Raw genomic sequence first — 21,035 nt, 5'->3', positions numbered from 1 at the left:
GAGCTCTTCCCTAACACATTCTGGAAGTCAAAAATCCAAATTTTAGAATAAATGTTAGTGCTTACACAGACTTTGGCACACAACCAGTCCTCCTGAGAAATGAACATCACTAGTCCATGCAAGCCCCCTCTCATGTCTCACTCATTCATTCATTTCTTTCTTCATTCATTCGCTCTGCCTATCAAGGCTTGCACTGTTCCTAAGGTCTGCTTCTACACAGAGAGGGGACCTTTCTCAAAATCACACACAGATGATGTGTTTCTAGCAACCACCCTGCTCATTGGCTGCCTCCTCCCAATCTCTGACCAGTATTTAATGTTTTATCTTTTGTTTGGAGGTATTTTTGCAAAACCAATGCTGTTCAGTCTGTGTGTATTTTTCATGTACATAAATGGCATTGCTTTATTGCTGTTTTATGTGTTGCCACAGAGGTCAGGTGGAACCTGGACTCATCCTTAAATGTCTCTAAATCATAGGATGCCAAGAGTTATTTAGTTTTCAATTCTTCTTCAATCCTTCAAGGAGAAAGTTTCTACAAGAGCTGCTGGGTCTTAAACACCCCCCAATCATCTGTCAGTCTCCTCTGTAGAAAGACGGGGAGCCTTAAGGAGGCAACGGAGTCTAGTGAGATTTAGAGGATGAGGTTGGACTTTTTCTGTATTTCTTGTAGCGGTTTTTTTCTATTTATTAGTTATCTATTTAACATTTAAATTTATGTTAATGAGAAATTGAGTCGCTTTCAAGTTCGGTCTTACCAAAATAATAATAGAGTGTTGGAGGAGGAGGCTAAGGCAAGAAGGTGGTTTGCTAATAGCCAAAATTGTCATTGATGGTCAGAAGCAAGGTCCAGAAGAGCTGAGGCAGCCCAGGGGCACCCAGGGTCAGAAGCCACTGAGCCAACCAAGGACATCGACATGGACCTTCCAGGACCACTGCTCTTCAACCTTGGGTTTCACTTTGGGACCCTAAGCCCAGCCAGCATGTTGCACTTGGCCGGAGTCCTGGGCTTGGAGGCCAGCCAGTCCCTCTAGCATTTCCCAGCTGTGTGACTTGGAGCAAGTTACCCCGTTGCTCTGGGCCTCAGTTTCTCTATCTGTAAAAGCAGATTCTAAACCCCAGGGGGCAGATAGTGTTGGGTTTGATCACTGAGCAGGGCGATGAGGCAGAAAGAAACACGCGAACACCACGTTTCCCCAGGGTGACCTCGGGGAGGTCACCTCATCTCTCTGGAAATGGGGCCGTCAGGGTTGTTGTGAAGGTTCTCAGGGGTCAGATGCAGCTGTGTTGCAGGGAGAGGGGGCTGAGCTAAGCCTGGGAAGGGAGGTCGGGGTTAGGTGGCACACACATTTTATTCCCAAGCTTAGAAAAACCTCATGGCAGCCAGCCAGCAAATGAGATGCAGTGCCTTGAAGTGAGGGAGGGTGGGTTTGTTTTTTTGTTTTTTTTTTCCCTACACTGAAATAAGCCTCAACTTTGGGGTTGGCAGGATCCCGAGGGGTGTAATTCCAGCCAGGAAGCTGGGGAGCCCAGAGCGGACTGAGGCCCGCTATTTTGCCTCTCTGGCTGCCCTAGTGCCTCTCCAGGCATTTCTGACCTTGAAAGGAGTTTTGTTCTCCAGATAATATGCTCAGTGTCACCTGGGAAAATCACACCAACCATCCAGGTGCCCAGAAACTTAAATGAGGCATTATAACCCGAAACCACATCCGGCCGGGTTCCAATTAGCTGGAATTCACCTAAGGGAAACTTAAAAGGGATTGGGTATTTTCTCCTCCAGCTTGGCACTTTGCTGTTCAAGGCAGTTGACAATTCTCGAGCACTCATCAAGGCCCATTCTAAACTCTTTCAGTGCCTCATTCAGTTTAAGCCTCATGGTTCCCCCATGGTAGGGTAGGTACTACTCTTATCTGAGTTCCCATTTTACAGATGACAAAATGAAGCCTCAGGAAGTGAGCAGTGGACCAGGGTCTCAAACTCGGGGAATGGGACTGCTGACTCTGAGCCCTAAACCCAGAGGGATATTAAGGAATTCGTTTAAAGTCAAATACCCCAGCATTTTTCAGGGGCTACCCAGGGTTAAAGTTTGGTCAACCCTCTCCCCTGCACCAGCCAGGGAGCCTGGATGGGCTCAGGGGAGCCATAGACAGCCATGGCCGGAGGGGAACTGGGGCTTGGGAGTTTAGTGGTGGCTACTAGTGTCTTACTATGTCCTTCTAAGTCCCTTTCTCATTCTGGCATTCAGGTGTCCTCATTGGTCAACTGGAAGGAATTGATCATTCATTCATTCGGCTTTTATGTGCCCAGCCCTGTGTGACCTTCATAGATATAGCGGTGAACAAAACATTGTGCCTGTCCTCAAGGAACTTAGGATTTGGTGGACAAGACAGGGAAACAAGATAGAACAATATGGTCCATCTGTCCGTCCACTCCACAAATTTACTGAGTATCTACTATGTTCTAAGAACTATTCTAGTGCTGGGGATTTAGTAGTGAGGAAGACAGACAAAAACAACTGTCTTCATGGAGCTTACAGTCCCGTGAGAGAGAGAGAAACAATAAGGAAATAAGTCAGTATGTAAGATGCCTGATGTATGGACTTCTCCAGAGGTCTAGTGCATTGGGGCTCTGTACTTCCATTGCTGGGGGCACAGGTCTGACCCCTGGTCAGGGAGCAAGGGTCTCATATGCAGTGGGCAAGGCCAAAACAAAAGCATGCCTGATGTAAATAAGTGCCACAGAGAAAAATGAAGCCAGGAAGGGAGATGGTGAATGAATAGGGGAGGGTCATGGAAAGCCTCATGAGAAGGTGACCTCTGAGCAGGAGCTGAGGGAGGAAGCCATGTGGATCTGTTGAGGAGGAATATTCCAGGCAGGGGGCAGAGCAGGTGCAAAGGCCCTGAGGTGAGCATGTACTTGGCATGTTGCAGGAAGCAAAGAGGCCCCGGTGACTGGAAGGAATGAGGAAGCGGGGAGAGTGGTAGGCTTTGTAGGCAATGACAGATCTTTGGCCTTTAATTTCTGAGTTAGATGGGGAGTCTGTGGGTGGACTTGAGCAGAGGTGGTATGTGACTTGTCTCAGTGTTTTTAAAAGGTCAGCTCTGGCTGTTGGGTGGAGAGGAGGCAGAAGAGAAGGCAAGGGAGAAGGAATCAGGAAGCAATTTCAGTGAGTCAGGTGAGAGACATTCAGTGGACAGATAGAGAAGAGACAGGGAGGGCAGGGGCAGATTTGGGATCTGTTTTGAAGGTCAAAGGTAGGTCCAGCCAACCGGATTTGCTTATGGACTGACTTGGAGTGTGAGGGACGGTGGGGAGGCAAAGATGCCTCCAGGGCTTTTGACCTTGGCACCTGGGACGGGGAAGCTGCAGGAGGGGCCAGTTTGTTAGGAGAAGGGAAGCTATCTGAGCGTGGTGTAGCTCAAGTGAAGTCTGAGATGTGTATTTCACCAAGCCATCAATCAACAGATGCAAACAGACACAGCGTCACACCAAGAGAAAGCCCAGGGTGACGTCAGGTGCAGGCACAGAGGAGGGGCACCTGGGGGCCAGGGAGGCATCCAGGCCGAAATCTGAAGATGCACAAGTCAGATTTGGGGCAGGACTCTGACCCACGTCTCTTGTCTCATTCTCATGGCCACAGCCCGGTAGCCCCGACTGCTGGTGCGTTTCCAGCTCCGGTACAAGTCGACTGTGTGCACCGGATCAAACTGTGATGTAACGTAATGACTCCAAGCTTTTGTTTCCCCATTGCAGTGGACAGAATGTCTGTGTGCCTCCAAATTCATATGTTGAAATTCTACCCCCAACGGTGATGCTGTAAAAAGGTGAGCCTTCGGGAGGGGATGAGGTCATGAGGGTGGAGCTTTCATGAGGCTTAGAAAAGAGACCCCAGAGACCACCCTCGCCCCTTCTGCCACGTGAGGACGTAGCAAGAAGACAGCCATCTGTATATCAGGAAGCGGGTTCTCACTAAACACCAAAATCTCCCTGATGTTGGAATTCCTAGCCTCTGGAACTGACAGAAATAAATTTCTGTTGGTTATAAGCCATGTAATCTATGGCACTTTGTTATAGCAGCCTGAATAGACTAAAACATCAGCCCCCAGAAGGATGGCTACGTCCTAGACCAGGGGGACTTAACATTTTGGAGGTGATGGAGTCCTTTGAAAATATGATTTAAAAGCATGGCTGCATTCTTTATTCAGACTTGCGTACACACACACACACACACACACACACACACACACACACACGGCTGCATTCTTTATTCAGACTTGCGTACACACACACACACACACACTCACACACACACACACACACTGCTGTAATTTCAGGGGCTTGTGGACCCTTAAAGCTCATTATAGCTCCCAGACAATACTTTCCTCTCCCCCTAGTCTTGACCTCACCTCCCTCTTCTCTCCAGACTCACCTACTTCAGGTCAAGACCCTCCAACGTGGCTACTTCTCAGGCTCCAGTTTTGAACGTAAGTCTGTGACCTGGTAACGCGTCCTTCCGTTTGAAGGACACAAGCTGGTGAACAAAGCCCAGGTGTGCGATAAGCTGGCCTGTGTGTGTTTCCCCTCCCGGTTTCTTAAACTGGCAGCCTGTCACTGGGCAAAGAGAAGAGCCAGCCCCAAATCACAATGGGGTGAGGGTGTGGTGTTTCCTGGGTAGGAGAAGGCGTGAACAGGGATTAACCGAGATTAGACGCCAGGTGTTGACATTCTTGTCATTGTGCTCTCTGCCTTTCTGCCTTGGTCATTCTAGTTGAGGGATATTTCTCTGGGATCTGAATATCCACCCTGCGGGCTGTGAACTTCCAGAGAGTAGGTTCTGGATCTGAAAAGTCTTTATCCAGTAGGTGCTTGTCTTGTCTTTTGCTGTAAATGATGGAAGTGCAACTCCAAGCGGCTCAACTAGAAATGAGAAATGTATCGGCTTACATAACTGAAAGTTCTGTGGGACAGCTTCAGTCACAGCTGGCTCCAGGTGAACAAGCAGTGGCCCCTGTCTCTTTCTCTCCATCTCTCAGCTCTGTTTCCTGCCGAGTTGGGTTTACTCTCAGGCAGATTCTCTCTCACAGCATTGGCTTTTGGTACCTCCAGGCTTAGCAACCCCGGAGAAAAGAAAGCTCTTCTTCACACACAGTGGCTGCAATTATTGTGATTAACTCTCACTGGACACACATGGGTCCCATCCATGAACCGAACGTTATGGCCAGGGAAATGGGATCCTCTGATTGGCCGGACCTAGGACCTGGGCTCAAGGGTTAGGGGTTGAGGGTTGGAGACTGGGGATGAGAGTAGGCGTGTCCTGATGTGAACCACATGGACTAAAGGTGGGGCATGGGGTGGTTTCTAGGAGGAAAACCGGTGTGCTGTTACAGAGGATGGGGAAATGGATGCTGGGCAGGTGAGAACAAAAAGTGTCACTCTGAGGCTATAAATGCTGACATGACAAAAGAGACACACGGGAAGCAGGACAATTGAGACTGAGACTCAAGTCCTAGCTCTGCCACCTACTCTTAGTGTGGCCTTAGTCAGAGCATCTCTGCTTTACTGGGCCTTAGTCTTTCCACTGTAAAATGAGAGCGTCTGGAATACACCAAGGTTTTGAAGAGATGATTGCCAGGGTTTTTTTTTTTTTCCCTACTCATTCAGTCATATATTTCTTCTTTTTTCTTTCAATCAATATTTGTGGAAAGGCTTCGGGGTTAGTCTCAACTGGATCTGAATCCCAGTCTGATCTCTGTCAGGCGTGATCGCTGCACCTTCTCAAGAGTGCTTAGCTGTGTCCTTCCTGGCCACCCAGCGGCCCTGGACGCCATCCAGCCTCCGCTCGCCTCCCCCCGCAGGCGGCCTGGGTCAGACTGCTGCAGCCACTTGGCTAGCTCAGCCTGCGGTGATGAGTCCTGAGTCGTGGCTTGATCTCCCAACAGCCCCAGCTGTGGTCCAAGCTGACTTGACCGGATCCGAGGCCAGGGCTTGGGGATAGGGTTCTGGTGCCTCCTCTTGTAGACTCAGGTGAACTTCTGGGTGTAGAGCTGGTTTTCCTTGTGGCTGCCTGACATCAGTAACACAGCCCAGATGCGAGGAGCGTTTGGGTCACTAATGGCAGAGAGGAAACGGGACAGGCCAGCAGATGAAGTTCTTGCCCTTCATCCCTGCATATTTCATGTGGCTTCCCCAGAGATGCCCTGAGTGGGGGAACTCCTGGTCGCATTTTCTTGAAAAGCTGTGGCCAATTCAGTAAAGAGCGTCTTATATTTGCCCTCCCTCCTTCTCAGTCTCACAGTCCCTTTTCCTTCACTCTTGTTAAGCTGGGATTACATCCCCAATAAGGCATTAGTTTGTTAATCTTCCCTCAGGCTCTGTTTTCTAGGGAACCCAGGCTATGATCTTAGCTGTGTGACTTTGAATGATTTACTTAAACTCTCTGAGCTTCAGATCCCTTACCTGTGAAACGGAGGTGATAGAGCATCTCTTACAGGACTGTTGTGACATTTAATGAGACAGTGCAGGCAAAGTACTTAGCTCAATAAATAACATCTTTCATTAGTATCATTTCTGTGAATGAGGCACGGGACTGTATTATGTGAAAACATTTATTCAACATTGAACTTCATGAGTATTTATTGAGGGTCAACTCTGTCTCATATATTATGCTAGTCTTTGCTCCCAAGGAGCTCACAGTCTTGAAAGTGAGACAGAGAAGTAATTGAGCAATTACACAACAGGGTCATCAGTGCCCAGTTGGGGCTAGAAGATTCAGAGGCTTTGGCATGGGGGTCAGGGATGGCTTCTAGGAGGAGTTGGCATTAAAGCTAAGATCTGAAGGACACGTAGTAGCTATAGATGATGGGCAAGTGGAGGGCACAGTGTTCAGACAGAGGCCATGGCATGGGCAAAGGCCTGGTGTTGAGAGAAAACATTTCAAAGAACATACTGGCTCTCAGTCTCAAGAAGCAGGTGAGTTACAAGAGAGACAAAATGAGTACACACCAATGAAAATATGTGAATATGGTCTTTGCCAGGGAGTGTGTGGGTTCTAGAGCTATCCTGTTCAATGTGGTAGATAGATGTAGCCAGGTATGGCTATTTAATTAAAATTAGATACAACTAAAAATTTAGCTCCTCGGTCACACTGGCCGAAATGTAAGTGTTCAGTAGTCATCTGCGGCTAATGTTGGGCAGTGCAGATATAGAACATCCCCGTCACTGCAGAAAGTTCTGTTGGACAGAGCTGCCAAATCAAGACAGACTTTCTTGAGGAGAGGGCAGGTGATGGCAGAGAAGGAAGGAGCCCTGGGAAAGTCCCTGGGAGGCACTGTCTTCTCTCCTTGGGAAGAGAAAAGCCAGGACTGGGGTGGGGTGGGGTGTTGGCTCTGAAAACAATGTACAAGCTGACACCCCTTTGGTCAGGGTGTAATCGCTGGGTGTGTGCTGCCTGGCAGCCTCTCACCTGGAAGACACAGGAATGAAGGAGAATCTGCGAAGGTGGGGCTGAGCCAGGAAGTCCCGCCCCTTCTGGGGCCAGGAGGACTCTGGGAGTTGTAGTTTGGCACCTTTGGGACTCCCCCTCCCCCTCAAAGTTCGATGTAGGTAGAAGCACTGACACTGGGCTTGGGGTGGGCATTTCTTGGGGTGCAAAGTTGGGAGTGGGCGGGCTAGGTCTGGGGCCACATCTGGGTTTGGGGTTTCTGTGATGAGTGGCAGAAAGAGGACTGTCTTCTCTCTCCTCCAACTTAAGTTCTGGAATAGAGAGGTGATGCCAAGATGGAGGACTAAGCTGAATGGGCAGCGGAGAGACATCCAGTTTCAACAGAACCCTCAACCCACACATTCTGGTGAACAGAGATTTGCCCAGAGAGACAAGAAGTTCCCATAAGGTTAGGGGGGAGAGGTAGCAGTCAGTACTCTCTTAAAACTGTTGGTTATTCATGCATTTAATCCAATTAAGCACAGTATTTTCTGAGTACATACTATTTGCCAAGCCTTGCCCTAGGCACTGAGGATCGGGGATGAACTAAAGAGACAAAAGCTCCTGCTTCCAGAAGTTCTAGAAAGGGCAGCAAATAATAAACAGGGACTTGCCTTTGCTGATATAATACACACATAATGGAAAAACCCTACTTTAAAGGTGGATTTTGAGGCATTTTTACTTTCAATCCAACCATTCTCCCTACCTCGAAGACACCACCCTGGGCATGGTTGTCATATTTACTTTTTATTTATTTTTAAACTATTTATTTATTCGGCTGTACCAGGTGTTAGTTGTGGCATGCAGAAACACCAGTTGTAGCATGCAGGATCTTTTTTTAGTTGCAGCATTCAAACCCTTAGTTACAGTATGTGGGACCTAGTTCCTAGACCAGGGATTGAAGAGAAAGAAGGGGTCCTGGGAAAGTCAGTGAATGGCACTGTATGGGATCCCTCCTTGGGAAGAGAAAAGCCAGGGCTGGGAGTAGAGGGAACACAAGAGTCCCAGCAACTGCATGACCAGGGAAGTGCCTGGGAGTTGTGTTTAAAACCCACTGAGTTGGATCCTATTGACGACTGTTCTCCAGACATCCAGATGATACAGGAGATTATTCTAAGCTGCAAGACGTCATAGAGTCACTACCTCACCACTTCTGGGTTCCGTCACCGTGGACAAGTCTCCTAGGGAGCCTCAGAATGCTCCTTGATAAGATACAGAGGTGCTGATCCTTGCTCCAAAAGTGCAGATTAAAAGAAACAATGGATATGATGTATCTCCTGTAGAAAGAGTCCCTTCTCCTTACACACACGCGCGCGCACACACACACACACACACACACATTGAGAGAAGGACAGATAAGGGAGCTCCCTGCCAAATCTCCTGGAGCCAAACAGCATTACATTCTTTTTTCTCTCTTTGACTTCACTGAGGTCTGACTTAGGTCTTTCAGTTATTGTCTTCATACATTTCCTTCCTAAGGAAGGAAGCAGGAGTCACAAATGCAATTCAACTTACTTGTGCAAATATTGTTTACAGTGTCTCTAAGTTCTATGAGAGTCTGTAGCTTGCCAGCTGTATCTTGTCTGTATCACCAGTATGGTGAAGTCCCCACCAGTATGATGGGTCCCTGGCATCCAGCATACTGTAGGTGCTGAATAGAAACCTATGGAATGAAATGAGTAAAGGATAGAAAAACAGACATTTTCTCGTTCAGGAAAGACTTCCTACGATTCTCTCAGCTTGTCCAAAAAGTCTCTATTCGGCTCACCTTCATCCCCCACTTCAACATAAGGCCGCAGGGATGACACACTGTAGGTACCCCAGCGGAAATGAGACGCCCTGGGTGCAATTCCCCTGCTCGCCGCGAGGAGACGCGAGCGCTGCGCGCAGACCTGGCTCGCTCCAGGCGCCCGTAGCCCGAGTGATTCAATGGGCGAGGCTCTCCCGAGCTCCCAGGCTGCACTAGGCTCTCGGGCACAGACCCGGCGGCGGTTCGCGGTGTTTGTTGCGGGTGATTCCGGGCCAGAGCCGGGGGCTAACCTCAGCAACGCAAGCAGGCATCACGAACAAATGTTCTGAATCGGGCGAGGCAGGTTCGGGGCTCGAGGGCCGGGAGCGCTTCCGGGAGGAGTCTCGGGGGAAACTCGCGACCTCTGACCTGCCGGACCGTCCCCCCGGTCCCGGCGCCAAGAGAGAGCTCGAGTCCACGGGCCGAGCTCCGCCCCGGGGCCCTCCGCGCAGGCGCCGCCGGCCGCGGTTCCCATGGCGACGGGGGGCGCTTCCCCGCCCAAGGCCCCGCCCCCAGCAGGCTAGGCTGCGCGGGGCCGCCGGCAGCGCAGGCAGGTGCCGCGGGCTGCGGGCAGGTGGCGGCGCGGCGCGGACCGGCGGCGGTGGCGGCTCCAGGGTAGGTTGCGCGGCGGCCGCGACGGATCGGGGCAGGCCATCAGTCCTGTGTCCCCGGTCTGTGAGGGGATAGAGGAGGCGGTGGCCGGCGGTGGCTGCCAAGTTTCTGCTCCGCTGAGGCCCCCGGAGAAAAGTTGACAAAGTTAGCCGGGGAAGAGGTGGGGACCTAGTGGATCTCCCCGGGCTCTGGATCTAAGGGGAGGGGGCATCCTGACTTGAGAGCCGGAAGGTCTGTCTCTCCAGACTTGGGAGTGGATCCCGCGGGAAGATCCAGCACTGGGCAGCCAGTGGATCCCGCGCCATTCAGCTGGAGACCTGCGAGTCGATCTTCGGAGTGGATCGGGCGCCGGTGGCCCGAGGTCCCATTGGGTCCCCAGCCTGGGATGACTGTGGACGGTGATTGGAAACTGGGAGCTAGTTGATCCCTCTCCTCTGCCCCCCACTGGTCCGAGCCTTGGGAGTGATTCCGAGAAGAGACCTGGTGGCCGGGAACTGGGGGATCGTTGGAGATCCGGGCTACTCAGCCTGCGCCTGCTAGGATCTGGACGACCGTGCGGGTTGGAGGCCCAGGAGGTGGACACTGGGAAGCGGGGGTGCGCATCGAGGCGGAGCCGGAGGCGAAGGGATCTTGCGGGCAGCGGGGGCGGTGGAGAGAGCGGCGCGCTGGGCCCCGCGGGCTCCGGACGCGCCCTCCCCACCGGGCCTGCGCACCCCTCCGCGCTCCTTCCCAAGGCAGAGGCTCCCTGATGAGATTAAGGCTCAATCCCCCTGCTCCCCGGCAGGCTCGGCTGGCCCCCACCCCGCTGGCGGCTCCGCCTAGGGCTACAGGCGGGGCCCTGGGGAAGGGAATCGGCGCGTTGACCCCCGACCGGGGCCCGAGCTTTCCACACCCTCCTAGCAAGCACCCGGAGCGTAGCCGGGGCGTCGCGCCCTCCGCTGGTCCGTGGCGGGTCGGTAGTGGCGCGGGCGTATGACCTGCGCGCGCCACCTGGGTGGCCAGGGCTTCCTGCCCGCGGGACTGAACTTTCTCCAGCCAGGAACTGCCACTACCTTTTGGAAAGGAAAGGAATGTACCTGTTGCACAAAGAAAGTGAGTTTTCTTTGCAGCTTTGTGACCTTGGACAAAACGCTTAACATCTCTGAGCCCAGATCTCCCTTGTGGGCACAATGGAGTGGGGGTGGGGTCGCGGTCCTCCCTTTTCTGGGTGACTGGCGGGATTAATAGGTATAAAAGGTATGAAGCAGGTATGGGCTGTGTAAATACTAGTGGACCCTCATTCTGTGGCCTCTCCTCTCCCTTGTCTCATCCCCTGCCGCCTCCCCTAGGGTATCTGAAGGAAGGCTCAAGAAACTCAACTTGCTATCTTTTTAAACTGCAGGATTAGAGAGATATTTAACTTAGTCTTTCTTCCAAAGGGGTTTAATTGCCCCTCTGATCCCCCTTGCAGAGAGAAGCTCTAGGGTTTGGCTAATCAGTAACCCGGCCATTTGGACAAGACTTCTCCTTTGGCCCAGCTTCCCTTTGCTAATGCATCAGAGCTCCTGGACAAACATGCATTCACCCCCAGACACTGGCATCTCACCTCTGGGACAGTTCCAGAGGGAGTTGTGCAGACACGTGTTGAGGTCCTGGTGATTTTAGGGGGAATCTTTTTTGAAAGGATTGGCGTGCTTGACAAGGGTGCAATTATCCTAGAGAAGTACAGGGTTTCATTCGGTACTGTGTCTGGGTACGTGAGCGGCTCTTTGGTCAACCAGGGTGTGGACTGAGCACCTACTATGTGGAGGACACTAGAAATGACGTGACCCAGAGCAATATAGGATCTGTCCTCCTGGCTTGCAATCTAGGTATGAGCAATCAACTTGCCCTGTAGTTCAGTGAGACAACTGTACTGATTCTTGATATTGGGCATACAGCCCTCACCCCAGATTCTGGAGGTGCCCCACCTCCTTTAAAGGTCCTGGGGGTTGGTTTTTATTCAGGACTGATCTTGGCAGGAGAATGGAACAGTCCACTATCTTGTCCTGAGCCTTTCTCCCCTCTCAGCACCCCCAGAATACATCTCTGACCAACCCAGAAAGAGAGCCCCAGGGGGAATGTTTTAAAAGGGCATTCATTCATTCATTCAACAAATATTTCAAGACACTGTGTCAAAGAGAAGGCTAGTGGTCACACCCTTAAGGGGCAAAGTCTTTGTGAAAAGAGACAATTGTCTGGGAGGAGGGTCTGATGACTTCTGGCCTGGGGAGGGATGGAAGGCAGGGAAGCTTTCTTGGAGAGCTTGTCTACCAGTGGGGAGAGGATGGTGTTTTGCACTGTAAAGAGAGAACAGAAAGGCCTGGACAGAGGAGGGAGTGTGGGGTGTTGGCAGGAGAAGCTGGCGGGGGTCAGGTCAGCTATTCCCAAGGATCTGGACTTTATTCCAGGGCAGTGGGGCACTGTGGAAGTTTCTTGGGGGGAGAAGGATGGCGTCAGATGTGTGTTTTGGGAAGCTTGCCTGTCTCTTGGGGAGGTTGGATGAAGGTGTGCCAGGAGATTGGAGACTGCTCAGAAAATCCAGGTGAGGGGTGACGACGGTACTGAACTTTGATAGAAACAGTGGTCAGTGTTGTGTTTAGAGAGCTGCTCAGTTGAGGACCTCTTTCTGGAGGCCTAGCAGTCAGTCTGGAGAAGGAAACCCCCAGGGGAAGTGGCCTGAATATTTTAAATGTCAGTGTTTCATTCCATGTAGCTCACCTTCCTGTTGCATCAGTTGTCCACCTGCCCTGGGAGGGTCATGAAACATCCAGGTCCTCCCGGGACTTCACCCAGGAACCCTTACCACCTTCCTATGGGAGGAGGTAGGGCTTGTCCTTCCTGATTTACAGATTCAGGACTCAGTGGTGTGGCAGCAAGGTCTTTGCCAGCCCCCAGTGGCAGAACAGGGACCTGAACCCGCTTCCCAGTTGCGACTTGTGTATGTTTGGAGTCGGGGAGGTTGAGTAGAGAAACCACAAAGGTTGGTGAGTTTGGGTCAGAATGCAGCAGGGGTAAACCCAGAGAGGATTCTGGGAGAGGCAGGGACAGAAAGGAGGAAGCTGGCCAGGAAGAATTGGGGAGAGAACTTAGAGATAGCACATAACACATCAGAACAACCACTTTTTACCAGACTCTTTACAAGTGCTGGGCTCTGGCGAAGCTCTTTTGTTCTTTTCTAAATTCTTCACAACAAACCCAGGTGATGCTACTTCTGGGACCCTTGATTCTGCAGTTTATCAAACTGAGGCTTCGAGGAGTCCTTCTGCCCAAGCCCACTACTCAAACTCCTGTCACTTACAAGGAAGCTCAAAAACTTTGAATTGAAGGATAAATACACACACATTTTTTTCCCTTCAATGTGACAGATATTTTATTGAGCATCTTCTGTGGGCAATTCAAAAGAGCCCCTGCCCTTAGGAATTCACTCTGCAGAAATCTGGTCGACCAAATGGGAGGAAGGGAGGGGGAAGTCAAAGTGAGACAAATATGGAAATGATTCTGGATTGACTTCTGGGAAGTAGTTATCACTACTGCATTTGCAAATTGCTCAGTTGAATGACCTTTGAATCTTGTCTCCACTGAGAATATAAAATATGTCCCCAAAGTTTGCTCTTTGGATGTTTACATCACTGAGTCAGAAGAGATACACACACACACAAGTAGTATAATAATATATATAATGTTATATATGATGACATATATCATGTTATTCCTATAATAGTATGTATAAAGACTTCCCTGGTTAAGACTCTATAGAGTCCAGTGGTTCTACTGCAGGCGGCAAGGGTTGGATCCCTGGTCCAAGAACTAAGATCCTGTGTTCTGTGCAACACAGCCAAAATAATAATAATATTATTATTATTATTATTATTGTGTTATTGTGAAAATAGCATGTAACACACCAAACACATCAAAGATGGCAAAATGATTTTATGGTAAGTGAAATAAAATCCCACCCAAGACCCCGAGTCCCATTCCTCAGAGATCATGCAGTCAGCAGTTTCCCTTGACTGTCCAGAAACTTTCCATATCCATATGCTCTGTTTACTTCCTTCCAAGCCCTTATCACACTCTAACTATTTTAAGTTGTTTTTTTTTTTTGTCTATTCTGGAGCCAGACGGAAAGAGTTGCCTCTTGGTTCTGCCACTTATCAGCTCCGTGACCTTGGGCAGGTGACTTAATCTCTCTGAGCTCAGTTTCCTCTTTGGTTTCCTTGTTATTTGGTCACCAAGTCATGTCCTACTCTTTGCAACCCCATGGACTGTAGCCCGCTAGTTTCCTCTGTTCATGGGATTCTCCAGGCAAGGATACTGGAGTGGGTGCCATTTCCTTCTCCAGGGGATCTTCCTGACCCAGGGATTGAACCCCTGTCTCCTGCATTGGCAGGTGGTTTTTTTTTATTTACCACCGAGCCACCAGGGAAGCCCCTTCCTCGTGGATCAGTGGAGATGTTCATGGGTCTTCCCTCTGAGTTGCTGTGAGGAGGAAATGAGAAGGCGCATGGTCAGTGCTCAGGGTGTGTTGATTGTCATCATCATTCTCGTCCCTTGTGGTGGTTGTAGTGGAGTTGGTATCGCTTCTTTCCCTCTAGACAGCCCTCCAAGAAGGTGGAAACCCCTATCTGTCTTCACTGCTATTTCCTTAGTGAATAGCTGTGGAATAAACAGATGAACAACAGCAATCATAAGTCAGAGAATTTCACACAGAAGTTAAACATAGATCTGAACCCTTATGAGACTGAGTTGACTTACTGTACTCTTTTGAAAAACTGAACAATACGCCAAGGCATGAAGGTGCTGTTAGTTACTGAGCAGATGCCCTGCTGGTGGACATTCTGAGTGGTCTGTTATCTTGCTGTGACACCCAGTGTCACAGTAAACATCCCTGGTCATGTGTCTTTGCATACCTGTTGCACTTGATAAGAGGACAGATTCCAGGATGGAGAACAGTTGGAATAAAAGGTATTTAGGATGTCGGTCTTTCCCATTTGTAAAATGGACACAAGGTACTTGTAACCGTTAGCAATAAGGACTGTGAAACACTTGGCACCAAGTAGATGACAAATAAATGATCTTGTGAGTGCGGAGCTGGGGTGGGGGTTCCTGACTAGGATAGAGTGAGGAATTCTGCAAAACTTAAAGTTGGTTACGGAATTAAATATTCCCAAAATCTCTTGGGAATATTGCAGAGAATCAAGATCCAGGCTGTTTGCATTCAGACCCCAGCTCCGCTACTTTCCCGCTGTGTGACTTTGGGCAAAGTAGTTAACCTTCTGGTGCCTCAGTTTCCTCATCTGTAAAATGGGAGTAACAGTGGTGCCTGCCTCCTGAGATGGATGAGCATTAAATGAGTTAAAACATAATGCCCTATCTAAAAAAAAGGTAAAATGAATTTATGTATAAAACAAATACACCCACAAACATAGAAAACAAACTTACAGTTACCAACAGGAAAAGAGATGGGAGAGGGATAAATTAGGAATTTGAGATTACATACACCTGACTATATGTAAAATAGATACCAACAAGGACCTATTGTACAGCATAGGGAACTATACTCAATATTTTGTAATAACCTATAAGGGAAAAGAGTCTGAAAAAGAATATATATGTATATATAACTAAATCACTGTGCTGTACACCTGAAGCTAGCACATTATAAATCAACTGTACATCAGTTTAAAAAATATATACAAAATACATAGTGCCCTGTAATGAATGTACATGTGTTAGCTAATGTTGTCATCATTATTAGTATCATTATTATTTATGAAGGTCTGGTTGAGGTTACTTCTGGTTCTTGGAGCTCCAGGGCCTTGGGGAAAGGAGTGACTCAAGACCCCTGCTTCAGTGTTTTTCCCCTTCTGCTCTAGCTGGAGGGTTGTCTGTTAATAGATCGCTGTTTACAGGACTCTCTGTCCCCAGGGCAAGCCTTGACCATCCTCTCAGCCCCATTCTGGCTGTGGGGGGGTGTCAGATGCTCTGTGTTTAAGGTATATTCACACTGCACCATTGGGAAGGCTATTAGCAGATTTCTGGGAGCCCGTGGTTATGAGTATTGGCCAGAGGCCACCGGGGCTAGATGCAGGGTTAGAAGTCACGTCTTCATTCAGTGAACGTTTATCCTGTACCTGTCCCTTGGCAAATCCTGTGCTGGCCGTGGGGAAAATGGGATCTGCTGGATGTTGCAGCTGGATTTCCACAGGGAAAGTCTGGAGTGGGATTGCTGTGTGACCCTGCATAGGTCGCTTCACCTCTCTAAGCATTTCCACATCTGTGCAGTGAGTCTCAGATGGGCCACGGTGTCACTGAAGGTGAGAGAGGACAGTCTTTGCCCAGTGTGTACCCGGCGGTCTCTGCCTTGGCCCCTGGACCTCTAGAGGCTTGGGGGAGGCGACTGAGGCTGCCATTCCTCCATCTGCGGAGACCTGGCTTTTGAGAACATTAAGTGTCACTTAGAGTAAAAGGAGAATAATAAGCAGAGAGGGTTCATTCTGTCCCAGGCACTGTGCTCATTATTGTTGTATTTGATTCTCATGTCCCCCCACATTACAGGTGGGGACACTGAGGCTCAGAGAGGGAGTCCCATGCCCAGGGCCACTACTGGGAAGAGGCAGTGCGGATCCTTGCAGCCTGCCTCAGCCCCTGTGCCCTGGACCCCTCCCCCGTGGCCACCCTGGAGATCAAGCTGAGCTAGACGATCCTAGTGTTCCATCCCATCTCTACTGTGCCATTTCTGTGTGACTCTGGGCAAGTGACTTTGCCTCTCTGAGCCTCAGTCCTCATCTGCAGAAAGAAGATGCTAAGATTTTCCCTGTGGGGTCGTTGTGGGGTGAGGTGAGGTAACCATGCACATAGTAGGTGCTTTTTAAAAATGGGAGCCCCACACCGTAAAAAGATCAGTTTAGAGTTTTTAAAAAACGGTGTGTAAGTTATGCCAAGGAATGACTTTTTGAATCACTATACAAATCTTACCTGTTTGTAGTAGCAGAAATCACAGTAGTAGCAGTAATTCAAAATAATAATTAGCATTGATGGACGGCTTCTTATACTCTAGTCCCTCATGCGTTATTTTATCCAGTCTGTTCTCGGTGCTGGTGTTGTTCTTGTTTTACAGATGAGGAAACTGAGTCCTGGCGAGGTGAACCTCCTCACCCAGAGCTCCCGGCTAGTGAGAGCCCTTTTGCATGTGTGTCTCCTTGGCAGAGCCACAGCCATACTTTCAAAGGCTCCAGGTCGAGGCCGCAGCTCCCAGCCGGCCCTGTGTTGATGTTTCTTTCCTTTTTATTTTGCTTCCTTAGTGACCAGAGCCCTTTCTGGGGGCCATCCTGTTTACCCACGGCGTGGTGAGGCACCGCTGGGAGAAGGAAACGCAGGGTGTGTGGGGCCCCCGGGAGTGCAGAGGCCAGTGGATGCGTTGGGTACACGGAGGCCACTCCAGGAACTCCGCTGCACCCCTGTCTGGACACAGAGCCTGGCCCCGTGGGCGCAGTGCCTGCCGAGCCCTGCCCGGTGCCCTGGACTGGGCTGGGGAGTGACTGGGTTGAGGAACTCCCAGGGCCCTTTGACCTGGGATGCAGCCCCAATTTGTCCTCTCCCTTTCGTTGTGGGCCCCAGCCCTAGAAAGCTCCTGTCTTGTTTCTAGGACAGATTACCTGCAAGCCGGGGGCCGTGTTTGGCACGAGGAGGGGTCCAGGGCCCTGGGAGAGAACACAGAATATATTAGAGTGAGTTCTAGGCCTAGTCAGGCCCCCAGAGTGCTAGCACCCGCTTCCCTCCTGTGTGTCCTTGGGTAAGCCCCTTCCCATCTCTGGGCCCTTTTCACAGGAGGAGGGAAGAGCTGGATGAATAAATCCCAGAGCTTCTTATTCCTGCTGCACCTTGTGGGAAGAATCAAAACCAGACCTTTAACTGAAGCACACCAGGCTTCCCCGACCTTCACTATCTCCCTGAGTTTGCTCAGATTCATGTCCATTTAGTCAGTGATGCTATTCAACCATCTCGTCCTCTGTCGTCCCCTTCTCCTCCTGCCCTCAATCATTCCCAGCTTCAGGGTCTTTTTCCAGTGAGTCGGCTCTTCGCATCAGGTGGCCAAAGTATTGGAGCTTCAGCTTCAGCATTCCCCAGTCCTTCCAAAGAATACTCAGGGTTGATTTCCTTTAGGATTGACTGCTTTGACCTCTGTGTTGTTCAAGGGACTCTCAAGAGTCTTCTCCAGCACCACAGTTTGAAAGCATCATCCTTTGGCACTCAGCCTTCCTTATGGGAAAAACCATAGCTTTGATTATACAGACTTTTGTCAGTAAAGTGCGGTCTTTGCTTTTTAATACATTGTCTAGGTTTGTCATAGCTGTTCTTCGAAGGAGCAAGCATCTTTTAATTTCATGGCTGCAGTCACCATTCACGTTGATTTTGGAGTCCAAAAAAATGAAATCTGACACTGTTTCCACATTTTCCCCTTCTATTTGCCATGAAGTGATAGGACCAGTAGGACCCAGGAAAAACCACCGTTAGTTGGAGACTTACTGTGTGCTAACTCCTTTGCTAGGGAGGTGTTACATGTCTGTCTGCCTGTCAGTCCTCAGAATGACTTGGAGGTGGTATTACCAAACCCCTTGTACAGAGGAGAAAACTGAGCCCCAGAGACCTAAAGCCTTCCTCAAGGTCATGTGGCTTGAGGCAAGAGGTGGTGGAGGCTGAATCTGAACTCAGGTCTGCCTCCTGGAAAGCCACCACCCCTTACTCAACACAGTGGGTCTTCCCACCTCCCCCCAAAACCATGTTGGAAACAGCATCTCTCCTTTCAGAACTTCCAGGCCAAATATCCCTGTCCTCCTTTGAGGAGCTGGTCATTTTCATCTTTGTTATTAAGCATCTACTGTGTACCAGGGCCTGGGTTGGCTCCTGGGTGTCAGAGCAGCCTGGGACACGGCTCCTGCCCTCTCGGAGGAGAGGGATGGGGAGATGGTGGTCACGGGGCCTCGTGCCCAGGGCTGCGATGGGAGGTGTGGGCCCCATGAGGGCACCAGGGTGGGGACCGTGTTCTCCTGGCCCCGCCTTCTGGCAGCCTTGAAGCAAAACTGTTTCCCTCGACACGCTCAGACTTGGATGAGACGGGAACTTTGGCAACCAGCAGACCACCTCCTTCCTGGAGAGGTGCGGCGTGCCTGGTCATTGTCAGATTTCACTGCAGGGAGGAGGTGATAAGACGTCCAAGCGTCGCCTTTCTCCAGATGCCTTCATCACAGCCCCTCTACCTCCTTCATTAAAGGGGGAGATGGGGTGGGGGAAGGGGGTGCAGCAAAAAGCTCTGGAGGAATCGTTGGAATGCCCAGAATGCTGGCTGACCCGGCAGAGCCAGTGTGAGCCATCTGCCCTGGCTTTAGTCGGCTCAGCTGGGCAACCTTGGGGCTTTCAGGGTGTTGCCCTGTTCCTGTACCGAGGCATCAGCCCACCGTGATGACACTGCTTGGCTGGGAGCCACGCTGCCCCAGGGTCACCTCCTGCCTCTGTTTTGTACCATGATGTCCCCTCTCTGCCTTGGTGTCCCCACCCATGGAGTGAGGTGCCAGTGCCTGCCCTTCAGCCTGGCTAGGAGCTCCCAGCGAGGTCCCGTGGGTGAACTTTGGGGTGAACAGCCAGTCGTTGTTGGCGCCGGTCTGGTGGAGCAGGTGGTGATGTTCGGTAAAGCCCCCACTGTGTGCACGCCTCTCTCTGGGGTTCTTTACGTTTACTATTTACACTTGGCTGACCCTTCTGCCTTAACGTAAGTGCGTGCCTGTTCAGTTGTGTCTGATTCTTTGTGACCCCTTGGATTGTAGCCTACCAGGCTCCTCTGTCTATGGAATTTTCCAGGCAGAAATACTGAGGTGGGTGGCCATTTCCTCCTCCAGGGGATCTTCCCGACACAGGGATCAAACCTGAGTCTCTTGCATCTCCTGCGTTGGCAGGCAGATTCTTTACCAACTGTGCCACCTTAAGGTGGTGGCAAGGTAACTGTTCAGTGCTCCACTGGGTAACTCTCAGTTCATTTTCCAAATTCATCATTTTTATTCTCTTTTTATCTTTACTACAATATATTTAGTAGCACTCATTGTAGTAGTGCTTAGTAGAGCTCACCTGAGCTTAGCAGTGCTGAGCAATAATATGTGCTCGTTGTCAAATATTTAGAAATACAGATATAAAGGAAGAGGTAAAAACTCATATAATCCCACATTCGAAAGATAACCAGGGCTCATCTTTTTCAGTATGAGTTTTAGACTCTCGCATTCAAACGTGTGATAGAGAGCCGTCAGCACTGCATGGTAGACTCCAGAATGTGGGCTTCATTCTCAGGTGGCTTGGATTCAGATATTGGCTCTGGAACTTCCTAACTGTGTGACCTTGGGCAGGTCACTGTCCCTCTCTGAGCCCCAGTTTCTCCTCTGTGAAATAAGGTGGCTGTGAGGCTCAAACGAGCCACTGTCTGTAAAGTGCTTAAAGAGATGCCTGGGAGACAGCAAATGCTTCATGTTTATGAGCTACTACTGTTTTATATGAATGGGTATTTATTCTCATTTTGAGGGCTGAGCCCCTTTCTAACAATGCTGTCATCTGCAACTGGTGGGTTTGGACCTTAGGCTGGGAGGGACACCCTGACCACCTCCTCCAGGCAGGGCCCGTAGTTGGGGCTGGAGAGAAGGGGGGTTGGGCCAGCTGGTTTGGCCGACACAAAGCACCCGGGCACGCTCACAAGCCGGTCTTGATCTTTATCGCTCAGGGATGCTTCCTGTTCCCACTGAGGCCTGGGCGTTTGTCCAGATTAAAGCTGCCGGCCGGTCCCAGCAGGCTGGAGGCAGCCCCTGTAAATGAGCTCAGTGAGAACCCTTCTTCCTCTTCCCTTGGCAGCAGCAGGGACTTCAGAAGGATGGGCTCACCCACACCTGGGAAGAGGGACAGGGTCAGCTGGGCCCCTCCAAGCAGGTCTGAAACACCAGTGGGGACCCTGAGGGCCCGGGAGAGGAAGGGGTTTGGAGAGCCGTCAGGCAGTACAATTAGTGGAGCCTAGCTTTCAGAGGTGAGTTTGGGGTTGGTGATGTCCATGGCGGGCAGCTCAGTGACCACGGGGGAGTTAAACAGCCTCATCTGCCTGCACTC

The 21,035-nt window shown here is 50.4% G+C and overlaps 1 protein-coding gene and 1 long non-coding RNA gene across 3 annotated transcripts in view; one reads left to right on the top strand and one right to left on the bottom strand.

The window, feature by feature from the left end:
* Positions 1–7,925: 7,925 nt before the first annotated feature.
* Positions 7,926–9,741, bottom strand: LOC145526692 (uncharacterized). The gene is made up of 2 exons (XR_014069081.1): positions 9,246–9,741; positions 7,926–9,140 (listed from the first exon to the last, which is right to left on the bottom strand). It is a non-coding gene; the product is annotated as an uncharacterized LOC145526692 (long non-coding RNA).
* Positions 9,742–9,774: 33 nt separating this feature from the next.
* KIAA1671 (KIAA1671 ortholog) overlaps positions 9,775–21,035 on the top strand; it is a 179,626-nt gene continuing 168,365 nt past the window's right edge. For both annotated transcript variants that reach the window (XR_014069076.1, XM_081542953.1), the window contains exon 1: positions 9,775–9,881. The gene's annotated coding sequence lies outside the window, so the exon portion shown is untranslated. The remainder of the gene's footprint in view (positions 9,882–21,035) is intronic.

Source organism: Giraffa tippelskirchi, chromosome 11 (assembly GCF_054371585.1).
Source record: "Giraffa tippelskirchi isolate mGirTip1 chromosome 11, T2T-mGirTip1v1.2.pri, whole genome shotgun sequence".
In the NCBI taxonomy this organism is placed as follows: Eukaryota; Metazoa; Chordata; class Mammalia; order Artiodactyla; family Giraffidae; genus Giraffa; species Giraffa tippelskirchi.
This window is presented reverse-complemented; position numbering and strand designations above follow the sequence as displayed.